This window comes from Hetaerina americana, unplaced genomic scaffold (assembly GCF_022747635.1).
Source record: "Hetaerina americana unplaced genomic scaffold, ioHetAmer1.1.p SCAF_9, whole genome shotgun sequence".
Classification (NCBI taxonomy): domain Eukaryota; kingdom Metazoa; phylum Arthropoda; class Insecta; order Odonata; family Calopterygidae; genus Hetaerina; species Hetaerina americana.
Genome location: NW_027287538.1, coordinates 35855603 through 35882841, shown reverse-complemented (window position 1 = coordinate 35882841; position 27239 = coordinate 35855603).

Here is a 27239-nt window from a genome sequence, read left to right as displayed (position 1 = left end):
CAAACGGTCGATTTAAGACATTGATTGATAAATGGCATGCAGATGCACGTGCAATACGACAGTAGCCATCTGAGATGCCCAACGTATGATCAATTACCGAAGGTATTTTAAAAAATTAGGACGCACACTGCGATCGCCTATTAAACGTAGTCTTCTTAACTAACAACTATCGGATCACAAACTAATACCAATATATATTTGAAAATGTCGTTAAAATTACGAAAAATTTACTAGCATTTTTCAAAAACTGTTTTATATAACAAAACTCCAAGGAAACAACTGACATCGATAATAAGCCCCTCACCCCTCGAGTCACTGTGTAAGAAATTTAAAAAAACCTTCCCTTCATCCTTCAATGTGATTGAATCTGGTTTAAATGACAAATCCAAGTGCGATCCATTAAGTTTTAGGGGCGATTTTCATTAATTTCAATTTTGTTCATTTTATTTGCCGCATGAGAGTAACTTGAAAATTCGGAAATGGTTATATTTCTCGAGAACCCAGGATTCGTGATACAGTGTTAATGGAGTATTTTTGCTATGGAATATGGAAAAATATTAAGCATTATCTCGACTACTTAAAGAACTCTAAAAAACCGCAGAATATTATTACAATTAATTTAATAAAACTCTTCTATAAAATCCACATGCTCGCAAACATCGGGTCCTGTAAATACCTTTTTTGCACCTTCCTCGTTATTTACGTTTCTTTTCTAGCTTTGAACGGATAAATGCGTCGTTAAGAGATCTCCGAGCACTTAATTTGCTGTTTTCAACTTTAACCCTATTCCCTCCGTTCCTGATTTAAGCTCCTTTGCATGTGTTATATTAACTCATACTTTCATTTCTTTTTAATGCATGCATAAAAATTCTCAAAATGTTTATCTTCTTTAATAAAAACGAGAGAGGTTTCTCTAAGCTAAAATTCAGTAAAAAATATTGTATTTTCAACTACGGTGCCTGCTGAAGATAGAAAATGATGCAGTACTTGTTATCTGTCAACGTTATAAGGAAGGTAGATTTGAGAGTTTTATACGAGGGTCATCCGGAAAGTAGTACCCGTTCGTGCCGCATGAAGTGCTGACGACGCGAGTAGCCGCTGGACGAGGTCAGATAGCTTCAGTGGCTTGTCTGCCTTCTCTGAGCCAAGTTGCGTGACGCTAGCATTGCCTGTGTTGTTTCTGTGATTGTTTACAATGTTTAAAAAAATTGAGAACGCCGCCAGTTGTGAAGTGAGGGCAGTGATTAAATTCCTCAATGCAAGAAACGTTCGCCCATGTGATATTCATCGCCAATTAAAGGAGGTGTATGGAGACAATGTAATGGACGAGTCGTCTGTTCGGCGGTGGTGTCGCAACTTCAACATGGGGAGGGGGAACACACACGACGATGAGCGTTCGGGGAGACCGTCTGTCATTACAGACCAACTGGTGAGCTCAGTTGACGAATTCGTGAGGAACGATCGGCGCGTCACAATTGATGACATCTGTGAGCATTTTCCCAATGTTTCTCGAACAATTGTTCATGAAATTGTCAAACACCATCTGCATTATGCAAAAATTTGTGCAAGATGGGTCCCTCGCGTATCTCAATGAGCTGGCGGCGAAGGACTATGCAGCAGGAATACAGAAACTTGTCACACGTTATGACAAATGCCTTAATTTGCTTGGAGATTATGTTGAGAAGTAGTTTAAAGTATCCTCTTTCAAATAAAATTTTTTATGCTTGTTAATATTTACTTTTGTGTCTTTATTTCACGAACGGGTACTACTTTCCGGATGACCCTCGTATTTCATTTGAAACTGATTATAGGGGTTGCTTAACTGCCATTTATCTTTGACAAACCGGTCCGAGTTTTGTGGAACGATATATGCCACGCTTCTAAGTAATAAGTTTAACTTCACGTGCGCACTTCCATGCGTCCTTGCCATTGAATCTCTTTTCGACGGACGTTCTTGTCTATACTTATTTATGCTCAAATTACACACATAAGTTTTTGTCAATCTCATTAATTAATTTTCTTCTTCAATCTTCAATTTGATCTTCTCAGATAGTTGTACGCACTAAAAATTACGACAAATCTCTGTGAATGAATAAATTAAATGAATACATGCTTTATCATGAACAAATCTAAACGACATTAATCATCTTCGATTTGTCTTTATTCCTTGATCATCTTCTTTCCATGTTTTCTTTCGCCAGTTTCTCGAAGTTAATTAAATCACCTCCGCGATAACGGAATGTAATCTCATGTTATTCTGTCTTTCACAGACAGACTTTACCCTCCCTCCATCATTATTATTTGGTCTTTCTGACTCATACTGGAATAAAATCGTCCATTCTTTCCCTACGCAATGCCATTCTTTCATTTATCATATTCATTTTACTCTGAGAAACAGCTTCTCGAAATCAGTCAGAAAAAAGTCAAGATATCATTTAAAATAAATTGCTTCTGATGATAGAGATCACTGGAACTATTATCCATCCTGATGATATTTTCTCGTGTGAGATAAAGATCAACCATATCCTCGTAACATCTCCCTTTTAAGCCTCTTCCTCATTAGCGAATGAGCCCAAGATTTTTTCACCCACATAGTAATACTTGAAACATCCTGTGCGGACATAACTCGTTCGACATTAATAACTCTATTGATTTTTTACATCCAGCTGTTGAGTTTGACTGGAGTAAGTCTATATTTATTTGCATCCTAGTTATTTCCTATATTTGATCTTACTTTCGGTATAGTTACATTGCGTATTTGTCCCTTAAACTATGCAAATCTCCGTCATTTTCATCAATATATTTTCTATTTTACCTCTAAAAGCGTGCATTATATTTTTTCAAACAGATAAATCTTTCGAAAGTCACCGAAATCTCTGTCTCTACGAGGTCTCCATGACTATCCCACAACTGCAGAAATCACATATGCTTCGCCCTGTATGGTCCTCGCATCGGTTTTACATTTAATCATCACCATTATTCTCTCCTCCAACCCGCCCTTCTTTTATCTCCCTCCTACATTCATCTCTCTAATATTCTCTTTTGCAATCCTTTGCTTCAAAGTTTCTTTGGCGTTTACCGTACTTATCGTTTCCCCCTCAATATTTTTCAATATTTTTACATCCATTCACCTTTCTCCTACCTCTACCGTTCCTTTATACTCACTTGTCATTTCATTAACTGACCTGGTATCCACTACTCTGTCCCAATTAAACCTTTTCCTTATTTTTTTCGTTCTCTCCCCAATGTTTTTATGCCATGTAAAATGCATAGACCTTTTTCTTATTTATAATTATTGTCGGCTCAGGACAAAGTGCACGTATACAGCGTCATTAATTGATTTTAATCGAAGCCAATGAAGGTATGGTTTTGATTCAGTGTTTGTTGGCCTATAGATTAATGCAGATAACAATGTCCGCAAAAACCGTTAGTCCCGCCAGTTTCGTCGTGAGTGCTGTAATTCTCTCTGTGTGCGCAAAAGAATGATCAGCAGCCCGAAGTTATGCCTGGTCTATCGACCTTCAGTAACGAATGAAGGAAAGGTTAGACAATTTTGTCGAGAATACATGAATGGCCGCACAAATTTGCATAATGAAGAGGGGAAAGGCAGGCCAGTATCCAGATGGATGAATTCGTTCAACAAGTGAGCCAAGGACTACAATTTGATCGATGATTGATGATCAATGCTCTTGCTGATATATTTCCTCTTGTTGGACGCAGAAATGGCACGATTGTTAAGGAAAATCTCGGACATCACAAATTATGTGCAAGATGGGTTCCGAAAATGCTTACTAACCGACGCAAAGATCAAAGAATGTTGACTGGGCGAGCACTTTGGCCGCTATTGACAGACGGAGATTGTACCTATTGACTATTTTCTTCTCTTGCACTTGAATTAGTGGCTTCTTAGACAATGGTTTGAGGAAAACAAGGAACTCAAGAATACCGTTATTAACTGGTTAAATTCCAGGCGGCGAACCTCTATTCTGAGGGATTTAAGAAGCTGGTGCAGTATTTTGAAAAGATCTCAGAAGTGAATTGCGATTATGTAGAAAAGTAGAGTATGTTTGGAGGAAACTAAAACTGCCAATAAAAACTTTTTCTTGCAAATATATTTATTTCATGATCAAGCGGACTTACCGTAAAAAATAACCCTTGTATTCTTCGTTTCAATAGCCTTTGAACTATGACAGCCAACGTAAACAAAATCTTTAACTGTATTTTATCTAAACTTTTCTCTGACTGCAATAAAATATATGTGATAAATTCTCCTAATTGCTCATGCTACTCTCCAGGTGAATTAAGGGTTATTAGCTATCTTGGAATCAATAAACATTTTCTCCTATAAAATCAATCTTTTTCATAGCGAATTTGGTTGCTGAATCATGCTCTAAAATTTTAGCGGCACGTTTCTCTTCAGCCAAACATTCATTTAAACTTATTTCCCTCAAGTAAATCCCTTTAGTGGTCCTTAAAAACCACTTGATACTTTCCATTTTTTTGGCCGTATGCAACCGTGTCAGGGGTGGTTTTTGATGGATTCTGGTATTACCCACTACTGCAATCCTAAGTCTTAAATTTCATTATAAAAAGTGTCCTTTATCTCCATTGTACATATTATAATGACTCATCCTTTAGCTCCACATTCAAACTCCCTTAGTTATATTCAAATCGATTATTCTTTTCCCCAACTTACATCAATATCGCAGCATTTTCCTCTCTCTTTCCGTCGTCAGCAACCCGTTGCCTCTCAGTATTCCCTGGAATCACCTATCCAACTGACTTCGAATTTCTTCCAATTACCATTTTTCCCCTACCATACCTTAGACTGTATCTTTGGTATTATTTATTGCCCAATAATTTATTTTTTCTTCTCCGCAGCCACATCATCAAAATTTCCAACTTAAGCCCATCATCATGTCTCAACGACCAAGCCATACGATAAGATGGTACATAATAAAATTTTAACTGACCCTTTATTTACGTCTTTACTTCATTTGCCTATCTTCAACTTCTGCTTCTTTGTAAACGCTTCTTTACCTCACGTAAATCCTTTTTTAATGGGCCCACTACCGTGGTCACCCTCCGAAAGACTCCTCTTCGCAAAATAAGTGACCTGTCTTTCCCCGTTCAAGCTTATATCCCTTTATTTTAACGTTTATCTTAGCCATTCTTTTTCTTAAGAATCGGAATTTCTTACTTTTTCAAAGTTAACTCTCATCACATACTACCATATTGATTTTTTCCAGGCGCCGGGTAATGATTAGAACCCTTTGCCTAAATTGCAATTTAGCTACTTTCATTCTAGCCTCTAGCCCTTCGCTTATCTCAAATATTATATCCTCTGCATTTAATATATTAATATATATACATATATATATATATATATATATATATATATATATATATATATATATATATATATGTATCCAAGCTTTAGTTTGTCAGTCAGCCAAGGGGCTGCAAGCATTGCTTAGTGAATTGGAAATTCAGTGCGACAGGTATGGGATGAGAATCAATGTCAATAAAACAAAGGTTATGCGATTTTCTAGAAATAAAAAGGCTAAGCTTAACATTAGAATAGGAGGGCAAAAACTAGAGCAGGTAGAACCGTTTACGTATCTCCGTAGTGTTTTGGACCAACAGGGTCAAAGTAGTAAGGACGTAAGGAGAAGAATTGCGCTGGGCAAAGAGGCTTTCACAAGGAGGAGGGAGTTAATGACGGGGACGTTGAGTAAGGATGTTAAGAAAAGACTCGTAAAAACTTTGATATGGAGCGTAGCTTTGTACGGTACGGAAACGTGGTCATTGAAGCAGTAGGATAGACGTAGATTGGAGGCTTTTGAAATGTGGGTGTGGAGAAGAATGGAGAAGGTGAAATGAACAGAGGAGAAAACAAACGAGGAAATATTTGGTATGGTGGGCGAAGGGAGGGGTTTGTTGGGAGCAATCCTATGGAGGCAGGAAAAGTGGATGAAGGGGGTATTGACCGGCAGCGGGATGTAGAAGACTGTAATTGAGGGGAGAATGTTAGGCAAACGAGGAAAGGGAAGGAACAGGGTAGGGATGTTGGACGGGATGAATGGAGAAAAAAATTATTTAATTAGTAATTATGTCCATCCACAAACCTACCTTAACCGGTAGATTACCTAATAATAAAATAAAATTATAATATATATATATATGTACACACACAGACTTTTATTTTCAGATTTATAAATTAAAGCAATAGATGCGTGAATTATCAGTATGTGTATATTTAACTTTCATCTTAATTTTGTTGATCTGCACTAATTAATTCTCCATCCTTTTTCTATTTTCACGCAATAGTACCCTTATGTGTAGTCGTTCTCCACTTAGCATCCTAAGTGGGAATCGGAATAATACTGAAAAATTTGGCCAAATCCGGGGCTCGAACGTGAGACCCAGGTTGTAAAGCCAGTATATTAGCCACCGCTTCATCCAAATCCTCATGCCGTATTATGGTAACACGCAACTCAGTAACATTTCGCATAAAAGTATATTGTTAATTATTATGAAGGCATTATCATTCTTGGAATACAAAACTTACCTCTCCCTCTCTGAATAGGTTTCTAAACCGTGTCAGGAGTTATCCCTATTCCATCATAACCTGTTTGTCTGATCCGTACTTTCTGTTGATAATTTTCTGATCACTTCATTGGCTTTCCCTACTCTCTATCACCTTCCTTCCAATTTTAATTACTCTCGGCTACCATCCTGGTGAATTAGACTTTTTTCTATGCTATTTCTCAGGAACCTACAAATAGAGGTTTCATTGCAGGAAAAGAATGTTTACTTGCACGTTTACAAATTAAAGAAATAGATACGTAGGAAGGAAAACAGCCTGCTATTCCACAAACATATAAATCTAATGTATAACTTCATATATTTTGTGGAAAGCAGCCTTTGGAGAACCTATCATGGAGTTCCACCAAGTTACACTATTTTTGCATATGCGATACTATCCACCGGTGCAGATATGGGAATATCAATATATTTATACCTAAGTACATCACAGTTTTCTTGGACTACACTCCTTAATTCCCCATCTCTTTTCTACTTAACCGAAATAATGCTCTCTTATCCAGGAAAGTATTGCCGTATTCATCGTCTGAATTTTCTGAAAGAACAGTGAGATACTAAACCGAGTTAAAAACCCCAGTCAAAATGTTTATTCAACGAAATATTCAGTTGAGAGGACGTGAGACCTACAAAAAAATTGAGTAAAACTGAGTAGATTTCATGAAAATTATTTATGTAGGTAAAACCCAACGTAAAGTTGCATATTCATGGACAACATTTTTACAGGATGAAGAAAAATTAATATATTGGTGAAACCCAGGAATCCCTATCATTTCTTTGGCCGCATTTCGCCGCAGATTTCACGTAGGTGATGAAACCATTTGAAACACAATAATATATTTACGTGAAATCAATTCCGTTTTTATTTGATTTCATAATAAGATATATTATTCGTTGGCTGTATGATCTATCGGAGTGAGGGTTTTGCATTTTATTCATTTTATTACTTTCAATGAGACAGATCACTTGCTACAGAGGAAAGGGTAAATGGATACAAAACGCAACTCCCAAATGTATCTTGTATGTTTATTATCAATTGCAACTGCAAACTCCTACCCAGTATACACGCATGCGAGCTCCAAATCCCTGAAGGTAGTTGTCGTTTAAATTAAAGTTTAGGTATAGTAAATTGATTAAAGGTCAATAGAAATTATTTGCATTCATAATCAAACTTTGAAGTCACTTAGAAAATATTCACGTTTCATTTATTCAAAAGAGAACGACTTCGAATAGATCCAATGCCGTATCCGGCGGCAACATTAAGTGCCGAAACTTACCGAGGTATTTTGAACAATCCCAATAAATTGGTCTTTTTATTTCTTGGACACTGACCCCGCTTTCTCATACGACTAGATTAATATAATGAATGCATGGATATTGAGAGGGAACACTAATTCCTGGGTAATTTAAGTTGTCTTTAGTTGAAACATTTCATGAATCTTAATAATATTATGAGAATTTGCTGACCAGACCTCAAGTGCAAGTATCATCACAATGATATAATAGTGCTGAGCTATTCAGCTGATTTTATGCGTATTTTATGTGAAAAATATAGGGGTTCTCAAACTTTCCCTTGTTTCTTTTGTGATTTTGCCGGGGAGGTACGAAAATTTAGATATTTCGAAACGGGACTATGGTATATGTATGCTCTTTTGTGTTCTGTTCGAGTTGGTCTGAAAATCAGTCAATACTGTTTTCATTATACACTCAGTGTCATACGCAAACAATTATTTCTCATACCTTCCCTTTCCTCTAATTAATTCCTTCATTAATGAACTCCACAAGGGGTCTCGAAGAGAGCAGCGACACAGGGGGTCTCCAAAAGGAAAGAGGGGTAATTAAATCTATTTCCGAGCTCCTGCCTTTTCTTTAAACACGACATTCGACGAATGACGCTTCGAGAGGAAGGAAGGGAGTGTAGTCACGTCACTATTTTTTACTTTGTGTAAATTCCGTGAATGAGGAATCGATGGTGGGATCTACCGAGTACCCTTCCCCATGTCCTGAGAAAGAAGATACAATGAGAGGAAAAGCGAAAGAAGCAATCTAAATATTGGGAGATAAAATCTTATTAATGCGATTGCCTCCGGAGGGAATGCAATTAAAACCACGGAGACTTAGGTAAGGAGGTTGAAACCGGCCATGGAGGTCCACCTCCCACACCAGACCGACAGGCGGTTTCCATGTCGCTGGACTCATTAGGGACAAGAGAAGGAGTTACGGGCGACAGGGTGGATTTCACATTCCCACGGTGACAAATGCCATTTAAACGGAGGTAGAGTCCGTTTAATTCATTAGTTAAACCGTGCCCACGGTTTGGTGAATAATGTTCACGCAACATGGGATCCGGGAAGGGGAATATACTCGAAGTTTCTCCTAATGCGCAAAAAAACTCTGAACACCAAAAACCATTGGCATATTCTCTGAACGCAGCAAAAAGGAATGCGAAAGTCAGTTATTAAAAACGGCAACAATGCTTGGTAAGACATGCTATTGTTCAAGTACTACTACAATCAATTGAAAACTGATACGATTAAAATATATTTACAACATTATCGACTATTCGGGGATAGCTACCCTTAAATAGCAATAGATTTGATTAATAAATAGGTAGTTTAAATATTTGAGGATGAAATTCATCATTGCCTTATTGTTATTTTCCCAATATCTCAAATTATATGTACGTTAAGATTGATTTAATAGGCAAAAACTATTCGTTATTCTTAATTTGTTAACTTACTACGATTTAACTTATCTTTTATAGAGAGTGATTCAAGGCGAACTACAGTAGTATTCCAGCCTGGCGATCAAATCCTTACAGGATAATTTAACGAGATAGAAATCCCATATCATTACAAGAGTTAAAAATGGTTAGTACAATAACACTTTTCCTATTGTGAATAACAGAAATATTTTCAAACGTGAAAACTTAACCTAAGTTTTTGGGAAAAATCATTGTGAATTAACCGAACTCTTTTGTTAAGACGAATCTCAGTTGATGATTTTGAATTAACAAAAATAAAAAGCGATACATATAAAAATTGAATGCATGGTTTTATCCACCACGCTATATTCCTTGCATGTTCAAATTATATTACACCCAAAACTGAAAAAAAGAAACAAGGTACCATTATTAAAAAAAAATTCAATTCCGAGGAGATTTGCTTGTATTCATAAGCTGCCAAGGGAAGACAGTGAAAAAAAGGAGCTAGAGAGAATGCGGGAGAGGACGGGGGTGGAAGAAATTTTGAACACACACACATAAATATATATATATATATATATATATATATATATATATATATATATATATATATATATATATATACATACATACATATGCATATACACATCCCTCGGGAGATTTATAGCTGTAACCTGTCATTCCTGAAATAACAAAAGGAAACGTTGTCCGCAAACGGAAAGAAAAAAAGCAGCGGCAAATCTCCGCTAATCTGCCGTCTTAGCGAGGCGGACAATGTCTAGCTGAATGTTCCACCCTCTTACTTTTTCCACCCCGTGCACCGAGCCTTATCTCCCGTATGATTAACGCCACCCTCCGTGTTTATCTATACACTGCCAAGGGAGGATAGAAACTCTTTGTCTCCTCCTCCCTGCAAAGTCCAAGCATGGCCCAAGGAGGAATCCCTCTTGGGGAGATAGGACGCGTCACTGGTTTTAATATACTGGCTTATATCTACACATCACACTAAAACTTGGTGGATGGAAAAGCGATGCACCAGGGAAAACTAAATTATTCACGGCATAAGCACAAATTTTCATTGCATATCAAATCCGTGTTTTAAACGCAATTCGTGATCCTAAAGAATATGATAAATATTAGCACACACGCGAAGTGCATATTTTAAACACTTTCGTAACAGGGAAAAATACTCGGAAATAATTTGGGATGTCATGGCTGGCATTATAGCGCATAAGAATGCAAGCATTCTTCATCGCCCTACGAAAGTGGCAAGACCGCTAAAACTGTACTGCTCACTCTTCTATGGAAGATAGCTCGTGTTTTCGAATGATCAGGCAATGTGCATGTACCCCCTTTTGCGTCATATGTTAACTTTTCATCTTTTTATTGATGTTTAAATTAGGAGAAACATTTTAAACACACGAAAACTATAAAAAGACACCTGGAGGCTCGTTCGATATTTCAGCGAGCACGTCGCCTTCATCAGCAACTGTTCATATGTACATTGATAAAGGTGGCAGGATCATCGAAATTGCCATTGAACTTCCTTTTTCTGAGCGTGTATTTTTTCTCTGTGTGCCACACGGAAAAATAGATCGTGCTCACCATATACTCGTAGTCGAGAAGAACATCCCATATAATCCTCTCAAAGAATAGCTTTCTTATGTCTATGTTAGTAGTGTTTGATGTCAGTGGTGACTTCATGAATTAGAAGGCTTTCTTCGCTGTTTCTACTTTTCTTCCTATATCTCCTTTGCTACTTCCGACGCCTGTGACTCTTGCTGGTTAAATAGCAGCACTTTTCCTGTTCCAGCATTTCTCAATTGTTTTTTAAATTTATTTTGCCTATTGCAACCTCGGTTATTTATATTGTACCAAAACGTTTCACTCGTGATCATCAAACATCAAAAAATAATAATCGATGAAGTGTAAAGCATATTTGGAAATTCACATGCGTGGAGGGACGATCCGCGTCCTAAATTTTGCTTTAAACCAAGCAATTTAGGCATATTATAAAGATAATTGCATAAATGCTTTGATATCCATGGACATTTAAAATTTAAAATGCTTACCTCTAAGGTTTTTTTATAAATAGATGAAGCAGGATTGTTTGCGATGGATCTTGCAAACGGATGGCTTAGTAATAATTTTGTTTCTTTTAAATATAAAATTTAATCCCCCTTCTCCGTACTGAGCATATCTTTGTCAGTCCTTTTTCCCTGAGAGTGTGTATGCTATAAAAAAAATGGCGACATATTTTATCTTTCTCTGTATATTCGTACGATACCTCATATGTTTCCGTTTATCTCCTCAATTATCCGGTAAATTGATGCATTAAATATCAGGGTGGGCAATGAGAAACTCCACCTAACTCCTGGTTTTAATACTTTTCCATGCGTAATCTTTGAAGTATTGTTTCCAAAAAAATCAACCACGGTATATTGACGGAAATACCAGTATATTTGAAAAATTGTATCTTTAAAAATTAATCGTTAATGGATAATATTTCGCCCTTCAGAGGCGAGGTTTTTATCGAGGAACTTTTATCAGAAATGAGTAATCCAATAATAGAAAATCAATTATTATTCCTCTATGCATATTTAACGATTCAAATAATGTCCATAGAGAAGCTAATATTCTGGCCACATTAGATTCTTTTTGCTTTCTGAGGTGACTAACGTGAAATCACTCTCGTCTTGACTCAGTCTAAGGCCTGTATCGATATCCTAAAATTCCAGTTTATTTTATAGTATTCAGCACCATATTCTAGCCCACAGTGCCAAAATAATATTTTAAATCAACAATTATTTAAAGTAGTGGTAGTTTTAGGAGAGGCAACTGACAGCTGAGGTCATATGCGCCATTAGAGATGGATGGGAATGGAGTCAGGATGGAGACAAACCCTACATCGGCATTAGCCTACTCTTAACAGCTTGACGTACCATCCGACGGACGGCGTACTCACTCAAAGTGCTCTATAAAGGAGTAGCGTCCTGGAGTCGAACTCAGACCCTATTGTTGGGAAGCCAGTACATTACCCACCACACCATCCCGATCCACCACGAATTCAATACAGGTTGGTAGATCTTTTTCGATTCTCTCCTCGAGTGTGAGTTTGAGTGTAGTAAGAACAGCAACTTATGTTTCATAACCAAAGTTAAAAATCAAGAGGTATGCAAAAAAATTGAGCTGTGTGAAATAAATGAACAATTTAAAAGTCTAATGTGCGTAACACATGCATATCATGCTTCATGAAAGTAAATCAAAACAATTAAAATAGCTTAATCTAATGGGGTAAATGATGAAATCAAAAATACCACGTGAAATTAAGATTATGATAGTTGAAGATAAGAGCCAAGATTAGAACTTAAAGTCAATTTTTTGCGTCCGGCGGCCTTTCGCTGGGCTATTGAAATAGAATGATAAAAAGAGACTGAATGAGACGCCGGGGTGCATTCTTGGATCTTTTTCTTTTGGAATATCGATGAACATAATTGGGTTCTCCCCCGTAGTGCAGTGTGAGGTCATGTACTTAGCTCAAATGATTCCTAGTCCCCACGGACCACGAATCGCACAGTCGCTGAGGTCCATAAGGAAACATTTGATGAACGGTAGTAAGAGTAGTTACGGTAACCACGCTAGATTTGATAATCGACGAATAAGTTTCTCTACTATCTCTCACTCAGTTCTGCCTACCACAAGCAAAATTCACATTTTAATCCTTTGCATAACTTTCCAAATTATATTTCACACGTTAAAATATTTTACCTTTTTATGTAGTCTAGGATGTTTAATTCTCTAGCCTATGAATAAAATCTGGTAGTCTGACGACTCTAAAGTGGTTCTGAAGAAAATAATCTGGCCACGAATAACACTTCATCCAAATCTTTGATAAATTTAATTTTAAAGATATTCAGTGAATAATTCAGAATAGATAATTATTGGTGCACTGCATTGAATAAATTTTCCTTGAATATAGATCTACTTCTTTTACTATGAGGAACACCTAGCACAGAAAATATGAGGGGAATATAAGCGTCTCGTATTTCTGTTCGTGTTACATCTTGTGCATAGTAAATACTATGGAATCAATGAGAAAATAATTAATTGGATTAGAGACATTTTGTCAAACCGCAAACAAATAGTAGTCATAGATAGGTTGTGCTCAACGGATAGAGATTTAACTTCGGGCGTTCCCCAGGGAAGTGTAATAGGGCCTCTTCTGTTCTTAATATACATTAATGACTTAAGCACACAAGTTGGTAGCAATCTGAGGTTATTGGCTGACGACACGGTGGTATACAGGGAAATAAGGAGCCAACTAGATCGCGAGCTACTCTCTAGAGACTTACACAATATCTCAGAATGGTGCAATAAATGGGGATTAACACTTAATATAGGCAAATGCGCAGTTTTGAAATTTTAGAACAAATGAAGCGAGGAACAGGATATAAACTACAAAATAGAGGGTACAGTACTGACTACGGCCAATCAAGTTAAAAATTTAGGAGTTGTTCTAACACCACGCCTTTCATGGGGAGCACATATCAGGACAATACGCGGATCAGCTTTAAAGAAACTTGGCTTCATAAAACGGGTAGTGGGGAAATGTAATGAGAAAGTCAACGAGAGGTGTTATTTTGCTCTAGTTAGACCTCATTTGGAATATGCCGCAAGTATTTGGGATCCTTGGGAGAAAATTTGGCAAAAAGAATTAGATAAAGTCCAGAGAAAATCCGCTAGATTCGTTAAAAATTGTTATGATAAGAACATAAGTGTGACAGATCTCTTAAGGGATTTAGGCTGGGAGCCACTTGAAGTGCGGAGAGAACTAGCGAGGCTTAGACTTTTAGAAAGGTACAGAACAAACGAGTTTAGCAATGACACTGAAGGAATTATAATGGCCCCACACTACATAGGTAGATCAGACCACAAAGATAAAATAAGGGAGATAGATTCCAGTACAGATAGATACAAATACTCATTCTTTCCCCGTACAATCAGAAATCATAATAGTAAGAAACCAAATTCCCTTTAGAAATATTAAAAACATTGAATTTACAAGTCGGAGCAAAGTTAAACACTGCAAAGCTGTTAGGTATACTTTCAGGTGCATATGTATGTTAGTTGGTAGTTTGTGTTTGCATGTGTGTGGGGTGTAAGTGTTCTTGCATGAATGTATGCCATGTTTTTTTTGGATGTATGAATTTGTGGTTCTTGCATGCGATTTTTTTTCCCTAAATTACGGGTGGGGTCCTAACACCCACCGCCACACGCCCTTACGGCGGCTTGCGGGGTATTAAGTAGAAGTAGTATTTTGAACGCACTTTCGGATTATTCTATTAACCTAATAACCGATTAGGAATCCAGTCGTGCAGTCAAATATATAAGGCAAATTTCTACATTTCTTAGGAAACGGACTCCGCAGGGCTCAGCCGGGTAATGAATACTTGGATTGACTTCCGCTAAAATATGTTTCGACATAAAAAGCAGTGGGGGGCCATGACAGGGTTACAATAATGATACGCGAGGATTATGCTTTGAAGCCTTGATATTTCTTAATTATTCTACCAACGTGAACATAAAAATTTATATCATGCTAAATTCAACATCCTTTTGGTTTCCAGAAGATTGCACGGTCGTAGTACAGTGGGATATATGTATGGGTATCTTGTTAGTAAAAGACTGATTTTTATCAGACCATCCTACACGCCATTATGGAACGACCATATAGTTGATATGAATAGCAAAATTTGATTTTAGATTATGTCAGATTGTTTTATTTATTTTCTCATTAGGGTAGTGACTCTAAATATTTTTTATGTTAACCCTTCTGAGCTATGATAGGCAATTTTCATCTCAAAATACCTTCCTTCCCCAGGAATGTTCTGTTTCTCAAGTTGATACCACTCTATTAATGAGGAGTTCATGGCGTAATTACAGCACTTTTTACTTTAAATTATGAGTAACGTAACTTCTGATTGAGGAGAAAATCAATATAAATCTGATTCTTTTTTAGTGTTACATATGATACGGAATTGATAGATTAATTTGGGGAAAAATTTACTTGGAAATATGTTTTGCTTGAATTGTAAATTACAAATATATAATGTAATTAATTAAAATTCAATGAAAGCCGCCAATCAGAACCTGATTTTACGATTCCACACTTACTATCATATCATCCTCGTGGTTGCATAACCCTTATAAAAGTCCTATTCCCATTGGATCGTTTTCTTCGGAAATGTAATGAGCTCACTTTAATGGACATCTTCAATACCTACCCATCCTCGAATTTTTAACAATCTCTTTGATTTTCTTAGATCTCATTTTAAATTAAAATAACGACCACTAAAACTATCATCTGGAAAATGATAAAACATGTATTCAATTTTTTTTTCCTTCAAAATACCGATTGTTACAATTCAGAATTTATTACTTTTTGATTAAATCCTGGGGGAAATTAAAGTGTTTCTAGAACATATATTGTATTTTAGAATCACTATAATTAGGCTTTAGGATCAATTGGTGAAAGTCATACCACAATGTTTAGCCAAACTGATGAATTATGAGAATAGCACCACAAACGCGGGTATGACAGGCGATAACCATGGTCATCAGTTCAGGTTTCCTGACTGTTGAGTCACTGACATGTATATTCTCGGTCTATTTTAGGTCCATATAAGGAAATACATCTAAATATGCAGCAAAAACTGACCGTCCACTATTTTTATGCCAAAAATGCGGTTTGAAACATAGCTTATGTCCACTTTGATCATTAAAACCGTACGTTTTTTCCATTGGTTGAGTAATTTTATACGAATTGCTGAAGGTTGACACTAACTATAATACCATTCGGAGTATGGAGAAAAGAGTTCTGCGTATAATATGAAAAATATAAAGCAACATCAGAAAGGACTGAAAAAAATTTTGATCTATGAACCAAGTAGGAAGAATTTCATAATAATTTATTCCTATTCTCAAACTATTGCATTACTTGTAACTGAATCCAAAGAGAATAGGAGCGGTTAAAACCAAAAGTATATGAGAAGAGGTTGGAAAGATAGTTTGAGAAGATTTGAGGAACGCAGCCAGTAATGATGTGGACATAGGTATCGAAAAAAATAAAATTCATCCCCATCAAAATTGTGACCGATAAAGAGTATCATCGATGAGAATTATATATCGGAAATATTAAAAATAAGTGAATATCAGATATAATGTCTAATGAAAATTAAACCAAAGAGCGTATGAAATCTTTGAAAAAATACCACTGAATGGTACGTATTTGATTGTAAACATTAGAATAAAAAATTTAACTATCAGAAACAGCGAAGAAAATAAATCATCAAGGAACATAATACGAAACGATATGGAAAAATATTGGAAAATCAAATGAAAAAATGAGTCGGCGTATTGCGGTCCTTATGTCCAGTCAACTGTCTACTGTAGCGTATTCAGTCCTCAATGGAAAAGATTTCTAGGTGAAAGATATTAGGGTTAATATTAAAAGTGAGGAACTTGCCATCAGATACTTTGATATTGCAATACACTATGTGGAAGCAGCAATCTGTATTTCCTCACTAAAGAGCTAGCAGCAGTTTTTCCAAAGAATTTAATATGGAAAGATGAAGATAAAACAGTTCGGATAAAGACGAAATACATAAATGCTACCAGAAGTAGGGTGAAAAAGCTAAAAGAAAGAGGCTTTGGTCGCATGGGGGGAATAAGTAGGGATCGAGAGCTGCAATATGAAATTGTTGTGCTCAAAAATGAATTCAGTTTAAGTTTCACAATTACATCTTTCAAAGCAATCCCTATTTTCCCACAAAATACGAATAAAATTATAAAATTAGGAAAGAAAAAATAACAAAAGAGCGGAAATAAGGTAATACTAGTATGGTTAAACTCTTTGTTCTCAACATATATGTCAATGATAAACGTAATTTAATAGTTTTACTTAAAATTACTATGAAAACGTCATAATCTTACATGAATCCAGTTTTCTCCTAAACTCTCTAGAACACACAAAATTGGGACTCCTGCAAAGTTTCCCCTTCAAGCAGATAAATATAAGCATGAACTTTTTTCATTTTAGACAATCTTATAGGTGAAAAAATATATAATTATTTTCCATTTGAAATCAAGACTCGACTATCTCCAAAGAGTCCGGATGAACACGCAATTAACATATTAATCAAAAAATCGATTAATAATCAACGTTCAGCATACCAGTCACATCAAAGGACATCAAAAAATCAAACACCTTACAGACCGGATTGGCACGCTCATTCCTCTTACGTTCTCCTAACATTTTTTACGATCATTTCTTCTTTTCTAATGACGATCCTATTCTGTCGTTATTAACGCACCTCAGTACGTGAACCCTAAAACAAAACTTGGAAAACCCTTTAGAGTATGAATGCACTGGGATGGCATAGTGAAAAAAAAACTTTACCGGGAGTTAAAATCTCATCAATTTCGACTCCATCGCGCAAAATCTTGCGACGGCACTAATTACTTGAGAAATCTTTTCAGAAATCCCAAAGACTTGGGATGGTAAAACCCCAGTTTCGTAATTTCTCGAGAGAGGAAGAAAAAGAAGGAAAAAAATATTATATGCGCAGCACCACGAGGATGGCGATGAATGTATATTTAGTTGTATATATATATATATATATATATATATATATATATATATATATATATATACATATACATATATATATATATATATACATATACATATACATATATATATAGACATACATATACACATACATATACATATATATATATATATATATATATATACACAAATGGGAAAAAGTGGGGTCTTAACCTTAAATGTAGTTTTACTATATCGGGGAAGCCAACTCCGCGCTCACGTACTGAATTAGGTCATCGTGCATATGAGAGGGGGGATGATGGTTCCTTCTTCCCTTCACGGTTAAAATACGAAAAAACCTCGCCCTCTCCCTCGTTCTCCTGCTGTGTCTTTTACGTGGACCCTCCTCCGTGTCCAACCTCCCCGCCCCGGTCTCTTCCCCACCGAGGATAAGAAGATGCTGCGGCCACGTCCCATGTTAATCCTTTTCTCAGCCTCTCCATCTTCCACGCGCATCACTAGGGGGGGGGGATGAAGGTGGACTGGAGTGGAAGCTCACCTCACCCGGCGTCGGTGATCCCAAAGGGATAGAGTGAGAGGCTCAGGTTTTCGCGGTCGGTAGTATTACTTAGGCGACTGCTAATGTTTCTCCGTGACCCACTCAACTCTCTTTTCTCACTCACGTATTCCCGTTTCACCCCCTCTGTTTCGTCGTCTGATTCCCTATGCACGCGTTAGACAGTGTGATTTTTCATAATTTTATGGTGATGGTAAATGGATGCTCTACGCTGGATGAGGCGAGAGACTTCTCCGTGAATAGATAAATGATTGAAAATTCTTTTAAGCGCAATATGTATTATACGTCTATGTAACCATATGCAGAAGGTGCACGAAACATTGAGAAGAAACGTGAACTGAGAAAAAGGAAATAATACTGGATAGTAAGGAAAGGAGAATGAGAAAATTAATAAGTATTTTGATGTAATGAATTAATATAAATGCTGTGAAGGTGAATAATCATCTAATAAATGCATTTCTTAAATAATTATTCATCGGATCACACCAAAAACCACTAAGTAGGATTATTTATGCTGGTTTAATATAACAGATCTGTAAAAAATAAGATGACCGGTCTTGCAATAACTCAATAATTTTCAATAAGGTGTACGCTGAAAACTCTGATGAATTAATGAAAGCAGTAAATGTTCACAGTTTACCTAACTATATATTTATAACATTCATATACTTAAACGAGAATTTATGTTCTAGAAACTTTATATTTGTAATCTCTTTCATGCATGAAAGTTTGTCAATACTTTTTATATTTTACTCTTAATGGTTGTTTTGGAATTTCTCTTTACTTCTACTTTTTCCCCGTCTTCATAAGTTTAGGCCACCGTTCGGCTAGCCATTGATTCCTTATTCAGTGCTCTTTACATTTAAATATTCTGGTGCGCTTTTAATTATTCTGATGTACACTCACCCCCTGCCATACACTCTAGTGGTGGCTTGCAGGGCACATAAATAACAATCAAAATAAAAAAAACTTGTGTCTCCCACGGATATTTGAGTGCTTACAATTTTACTCAGAGTATTTTGTCGGTGCATTGGCGCATTATATGAAGGACTATTTTTATCTCAGAGGTCGAAGTATTAGATCCTGTTGGGGAGTTTTGGTGAGGGATAATACGGAGGAATATTGTCTCTGCTGATGGAATTGGACAAAATAAAATTGAATTAAATGATTAAATTCTCTACCTAAATGGACGGATGTGTTTCTACTTTAGTTTTTGCAAGGGCAAGCTCATTAAGTGACTGAAATATATTTCTCGGTAGATAAAACTTGCGATCAAAAGCAAGTGTATGTAAGATATTTACGAGAAGGTTGGGAATTTATGATGAATAGCTAGTATATGTGCTATACTAGCTATACTAGATACTCAGATATGATTTAACTTTGATTATTAACCTTTTTCGATTTTCTAAAACTATTAATGATATTGTTCGCAATGGATGTTTGGACAAATTTCATTTTATAAAAACACAATCATAACACGGTGTTTTATGATTGAAAATGTAACGTTTTAGAGCAGTTAATTGAGAAATCAAATCAGAAGTCAGTAAATGTTTCCCGGAACCCATGGCATTTCTTAAGATATTTTATCACGAGACATGCCTAAGTGCAGCTATGGGAAACTAAAAAAGCATGCATATATACATTTTAACATCCCATTAGGGCTCAATATGATTAGCATATTATTAAGTGGTCATTCATTATTCAGGTCAGCATGCCACCAAGAAACCATTGGGAGGAAGAAGTCGGTAGGATATACGACCATTTAGAGGACATAATTTTAAGTGTTTTTGGAGGGAAACATTTGTCAGAGGTAGAAGAATGAAACGCGACGTTATGCAAAGGAATAAAAAGGAGTTAGGGGGGGGGGAACTATGGTTTAGGAACAAATAATGACTACGAGGAGATTTCATTATAGTTCCGCAAGAGACCTATTTTAATCTCAACGAACGCTTGGTTTAAGCACCACAATAGGCTTATGTGCATATGGAGAAAAATCGGGGACACAAAAATATACCATTTAGACTAAATCATGGTTATACACAGATTTAGAAACAAGGAGATTGATTAGCACAACTTTTTGGGAAGGAATGCGGGTTTAGATCACAATATAGAACTAATGAAGAGTAACGTCTTATTCAAAACGATGCAGAGAGGAAGGCGGTTGAGGAAATAGAACGTAAGGAGCATTAGCCGGGAAGATAAAAAAGAGCATGAAAAGGCCCTAGAAAAATATATAAATGAAAACCGGAACACGGGAGCAATGGAAGAAAAATGGGAGAAATCAAAGTAGGGATACCAAAAGCTGCAAAAGAAGTAATTGGAAGAGTAAATAAGAAAAGGACAAGGAAACCATGGGTTACGGACGAGATGATTAGAAAGATACATTATAAAAGGAAATGAAAGATTGTAAACACCGATTTATTTACAAAAAAGTAAATATATTGCATAATAAACTGAGGCTGCAAACTAATAGTACGGAAAAAACTTGATAGAAGACAGTGTAAGGAGATGGGCAGTTGACAAAGTAGGAAAATCGCTAATTTCAGGCTTGACTAGATGGAACTTATCCATTACGATAAGAAAATTTTTAAATTTATTAATTTCCCTTAATATTTAATCGTACGATCCGGGTTTCAATGCATATTATTATCTTAAACCTAAAGATGATACTATGTATTGAAATCCAGGCCATTAAACATTAAGTGTAATTCACAAATTTGTAACTTTTCTTTCCGTAAGAAAGTAGGAGTAAAATCGGTGCCCTTTACTGGAAGAAGGCGCTTTCAGAAAGGAAGGCGGGAAAATCGATACAAACAATTAAATATAAGTCAGAAAAATTATTAATTGAATTAAGAAAAGGTTCAAGAGAAGTGGAAGAAATATATTAAGTAAATGTATGCCAAAGACTTTGCCTAGCGAGCTTACTCACAGAAAGATTATATGGCGGAGATGCTCAAGTCCATGCATACTTGATGGCGAGATAGAGAGGGCATTAACGGAATTGAAATATAATAAGGTCATGGAAGTAGATAACATTCCCGCGCAACTACTTGAGGGCAATGGAAAACGCGGGAGGAAGAGTTTTTGTGCACTAATCCGTAGCACTAATGAGGAAGGGAGGAATTAGGCCGGAAGATATCTTCAGATCAGTGTTAGTTTCCTTAAAAAAAGAGAGCCATCATGTCAAGAATATAGGGCAATAAATTTTACTTCGTGCGCAACTAAAGGTATCTCAGTTAATCACAGGATGGATAGATACACACACGATTACTTAGGGGGTGACCAGTTTGGGTTTAGAATGGGGTTTAGAGAGGTACATGTGATGTCATAGTAATGAGGTCACTAAAACTTGTAGAGTAGAACAAGCGAAATATAATACAATCAGGATATAATTATTCATTTCGTAGTTTTAGAGAAGACGTTCAATTGAGTATAAACGAATGTATTGTTGAGAATAGGAATAGATTTGAGCAATAGAAGACCTATGTATATCTCAGACCATTCTAAGTTCAACAGATTCAGGCTTGAGGTCGTGGAAGTTCATCATAATGAAATAAGGATAGTTTGCACTTTTCCACAGCTTATTTAACATACGACGCGTTTCAACTCACAGAGTCATCATCAGGTACAAGAGATGCTCAGGTCTTATGCCTGATGATGACTCTGTGAGTTGAAACGCGTCGTACGTTAAATAAACTGTGGAAAAGTGCAAACTGTCCTTATTTCATTCATTCAGACCATTATGGTGCGATTGGCGGATGAAAGTTGGAATGGGCGTTTTAGGGAAGGTGTCAACCAGAGGTATTCATTAGCTCGTAATTTTCAGCATAATCGGTAAAGTAAATATAACTATATGTAACGAAAATGGTTAAAATGGCTTGCATATAATTGAATATTGGGATGAGTCGTTGAAGATCTCATTATATAAGGTTTGAGATGATGAAGCTTCAATTTTCCAGTCAGGCTGGGGGTTGCATGCATTACTGAGCGCATTAGAAAGCCCGTATGATAAGTATGGGATAAAAATAAATGTAAGAGCGAATGTAAATAAGAACAAAGATTATGAGGTTTTGACAAAGATAAAACAAATTTAAATATTAAAACAGGAGCTCATATTCTAATGCAGTCGAAGATGTTTACCTACCTCCGACATGCTTTGGACCAAAATGGTTAATGTAGTAGGACCACATGAAGGAAAAATACGTTAGGCAAAGATGTTTTCACAATGGATGGCGGAAGGAGTTATGCAGAAGTGAAGAGGGGCTTACGGTAGTGCCGGATGTCAGGTTGTGTTTTGTTAGCAGGGGCTAGAAAATGTACCAATGGTTTAGGATGTTTCCATCCACAACTTCTTACAAGGGACCTGGCATAAAATATTAAAATAATATCCAAATTGATGCAAATTATCACAACATAACCTACATTAAAAAATGGCAGTTATTCTTTTACCTTTAATAATATATTATTCAAAGTTATTCATTAAATTTACAACTACTATTTTTTAATATCGAAATTAATTTAAGCTGACTATAATCAAATAAAATTTTCAATATTTTGTCTTTCTGGGAAATAGGAAAAAGGATGACACCACACAACCTTGCTTACTACGGCCATCTCTTCACTTTCTTTTTGCGAATATCACTCAATTAATATCAATTTTTTAACAATCAAGTAACCACAACAACGTTTACAGCATCTGCAGATATTATCAACACTTGAAACATCGATTAATCACCGCAATCGTTTTAGAAAGAGATTTTCGTAGCCTCAAGTCAGTCTTCAAATTTTGGCTAAATTTTCCAGTCGGGAATATTTCTCTCGGTGTAAGATAAATATTAACAAACAGAGGCATCATATAAGTACTAGAAATCGTATATATGTTGCAATAGTGTAATTTATTAAAAAATTCGAAATATAGGAAACAGCATGTTCGTAATTGATTCCTAAAAATAATCTTTTTGATCTTTTTGGCTGGGTAGGCATGCATAAAGTGCAAGCGAGAAAATTTCTTTTGCATAACGCTCCAACAACACCTCTTCACAGAGACAACTAACCCCAGTCCTGATCCATTACTTGAAACCAAAAGCCTGCTAGTCATGCTTTGCCAAAGCAACCTGACACCCAAGGGGAGGGGGGGGGGCTCGCCTTTAAATCCCTGCCAAGCCATCCTTCCTTTCCCTCTCATTTCCGCTCCTCATCACGAGCGACACCCCACCCCAAATCTCATCTTCTTTCCATCGCCTCCTTTACGACTCTCCGGAGCTGCCGGAGCTCTCTCTTCTTACACGCGTTTTCACACCAGTCGTGGATCGAAGGAAAGAAACGGGTCGTCACTACTACCAAATGTGCGACACACATGCCCCTCTCCGAGAGATTAGGCATGCGACTTTGTCATTGGGCTCGCTACTTGTTTATATCTCTCTTTGGAGTGAGGTAGAGATGGCAAGGGGTGCGAAATCTGAGTGGAGACAGAGGTAGGGAGACAAAATTAAACGATGAGGTGGCAGGTAAAGCCATGAAACAAGAAGGAAATATAAAACACAGGAGTAGAGGAAGCCGAATACTTGGAGGACTGAAATGAACATTTGAGATATAATATTCATGAAGACGTCGATATGTTTTTTCTGGCGCCTAGGTAACGAATTCAGCCATAACATTTAAACCTACAATGAAAGAGAAAATATTTATAGAGCAAGTTTCCGGCGAAAGAATATTTCAAGCACTAGTTGTGATTATGCTGTGCAATGTTTTTGAGCAAGTAATGCTATACTTATAACTATTATTACCGGTCTTTCATTCCAGAAAAAAATGAAACATTTTATGCCTAAACTGATAAAACACCCAAAGTTAACTGTCGGCCACAAATAGTCAAGAAATCGCATACAGAGAAATTATGTATCAGCACGCTACTGTAAAATACCATTTCATTGGTGAAATAAAACGTTTTAGAGCAACATTTGGGATATTTTATTAAACACAAGTCGTTGAAGCATTATGAACACAGGTAGGTCGTATGCTTACATAAGTTGCAAAAATGGTTTTTAAAGATGTGCCGATTATTATTTATTTGATCAAACCGCTAGATATTTTCGCTCCGTTTTTAAGTCTGAATATATTTGAGTATAATATGATGACCTTGGAACGCACGGAAAGTCAACGGGACGTCTAAATAAATAAAAGCACATCGTACTAAAGCCGGAATCGTAGAACTTAAACACCACTATGCCACTGCAAAATACCATCAACAACGGCCAACAAAGCAAGAAACGAGATAATGCAGCAATGTGAGTAGTTTTCATATATATCTGGGATGTAATGGCGAAAAATTCGTATCACACAATATTTCAAACATCTTGGTTGCTGAAAGGTAGTCATAGTATGTGTCTATCATTGTCGCAACGTTAAAAATTCAACCGATACGAGTACATTAAAGGAACGAAGGGTCCACTGTAAGAAAATAGGCGTTTACAAAATAACATATACATTAAAAATCCACGGAATTGGATTTACGTGTGCATTATAATATGCCTAGCACGGCGCCAACGATCGATACCTAAATGCATGAATTCGAAAGGCATCTTCGAAATACAAAAAAACTGTTCAAAAATTCCCATTAAGAAGTCAATACCCCATCTGTTTGTAAATGCTACTTGTAAAACTAGGAGACAAAATTAAAATACATTAATTCTTAAACTGAATTCAAGAGGTTATTCTTAACAGGCGATTTACGGATTGAAAAAGAATTAAGAAAACAAACACCTGCGGAGACCGTTGCGAAATGAATAAGAAAGAAGTCGCGGTGACTCAACGATTGAAATAATCTAAAACTATTCCATTTTAGACAATTTATTGATAGACACAGAATACGAATATGGGTAAATAATTCTTATTTCTCGGAAGCCATTTCAAATCAAAATTATGTAAAAGATTGCAAACGGGATCGATGGGATACCCAACTCCATGCTTGCACTTTTGCACTGACAAGAAGTTACCTTGGAGAAATGGTGCTCAAGGAAATAATATGGGTGAGAGAAGAAAGGATTTTATAAGGTGAGAGAAGAGGGAGGGTATGGTGGAATTTTGGATGTGGTAGAAATGGGACGGGTTTAAATTCAGGGTCTCTCTCCACGGTCGGTGTGAAGATACACCTGGATTCCCAGTAAAGGCAATAGTGCCTCCCGTACTCACCATTTTAAATCCCTCGTCCCTCCTTCACGTTCCCCGCATCGCCCTTTTCATCTCCATCCTTCCTTCGCCCACTCTCCGCTCAACCCACCTCCCGCCCCCTTCCGAGGAGGCCTCTAGGAGGGAAAATAGGAATATTTAAAAGGATCAGAGAAGACGCCGTCTCCGGCGTTGTTACAGCAGCGCCCCCGCGGAATGTTGCCCTTCCGAGTAATTCCTATTCATGAGTTTCCCGGAGGCGCAAATTTTTTGATCCATTTTCATAAAAGCAAAGGATTACTCGCGCCGTTCTCCCACTCTTTCTTTTTTTTACTTATTCTCTCTCACTCTTTCTTACTCTCTCTCTCTCTATCTTTTTCCATAAAAAAAAACCCCGGCATCGGACAACACCAGCACGTGCTGGGGGAAGAGAAAAGTAATCCTCGTCCCGACACCTAAAGTTGCGAAACTATTTAGAACCAAGACCCTTCGCCCCCATCTCTCTCTTTCTTTCCCTTCACCAAACCCCCCACGAGGCCGAGATTTCCCTCCCGTGGCGTGTGCGTGTGTGTCTCTCTCTCTCTCTTTGCGGCACCCGTTCTTCCAGGTACGAATAACCTGAATCGTAAATGTTTAATGCCCCTCCGTCCTCCTTTGAGCGAACGTCACTACCTAAATTCATCAACGTGGGGTCGCATCCTATTTCTTTTACCCCGGAGAAATCAATACATTACATTTGACCAGATAAACTAAGCCCTATAAGACTAGCTCACGGTCAGGATTAATGTGAATCCCTAACTGTAAATTTGGTGCTTGAAGGCAAAGTTTATAACAAAAGAATTCATCTTTTCAGACCATAATCCGCGAATTATTTATTTCATTAAAATTGAAAACTTAAGCCATTGAACTAGTTTTCAATTTTAAAATTGAATTAACACTACATGCCGGAAAAACTAGAGAGTAATTGGAAATACGGCATATGTGATAATTTTAAACAATCACTGGTAGAAATGTACGCATTAACACTGAAAAATGCGTATCTGATAAACTTCGGTGAAAAAAACTACAAAGTATTCCAATATCTCAACATGAACTAATACAATGACGTAGATTTAAACTAAACAAACTGGCTCAGTTTTGACACCTAATTATGAACGAAGAGGATAAAACCTCCCAGGATATCATATAAATTTTCTTCGTTAATAATAGTACTTCGCCTGTTACTCATTGAGAATGGATTTTTAAAATTAAAAATTACTCATTCCCTGTTTCTTTAAAGCAACAAGGTGTCTATTAGTGTATATTATTTTAATTTTACCATAGAGTAGTGATACGACATTAGCTATAACATTACAGATTGATAGATTTATTCTGTTTTCAGATAGATTCATTAAGTTAGATTTTCGTGTCACTTGCAGATAGATTCCGTTTTTATTAACGACTTAATGTAAGTAAACATCTGAAATTGGCGGCTGTTCGCTGCTTTTTAATTGCTTTCCTTAATCAATTACGTATCACAGGAAAGAGATATGGACGTAGATTTGAGTACGAGTCCTGGTAACCATCGGCCTCGGCCGCGTGTT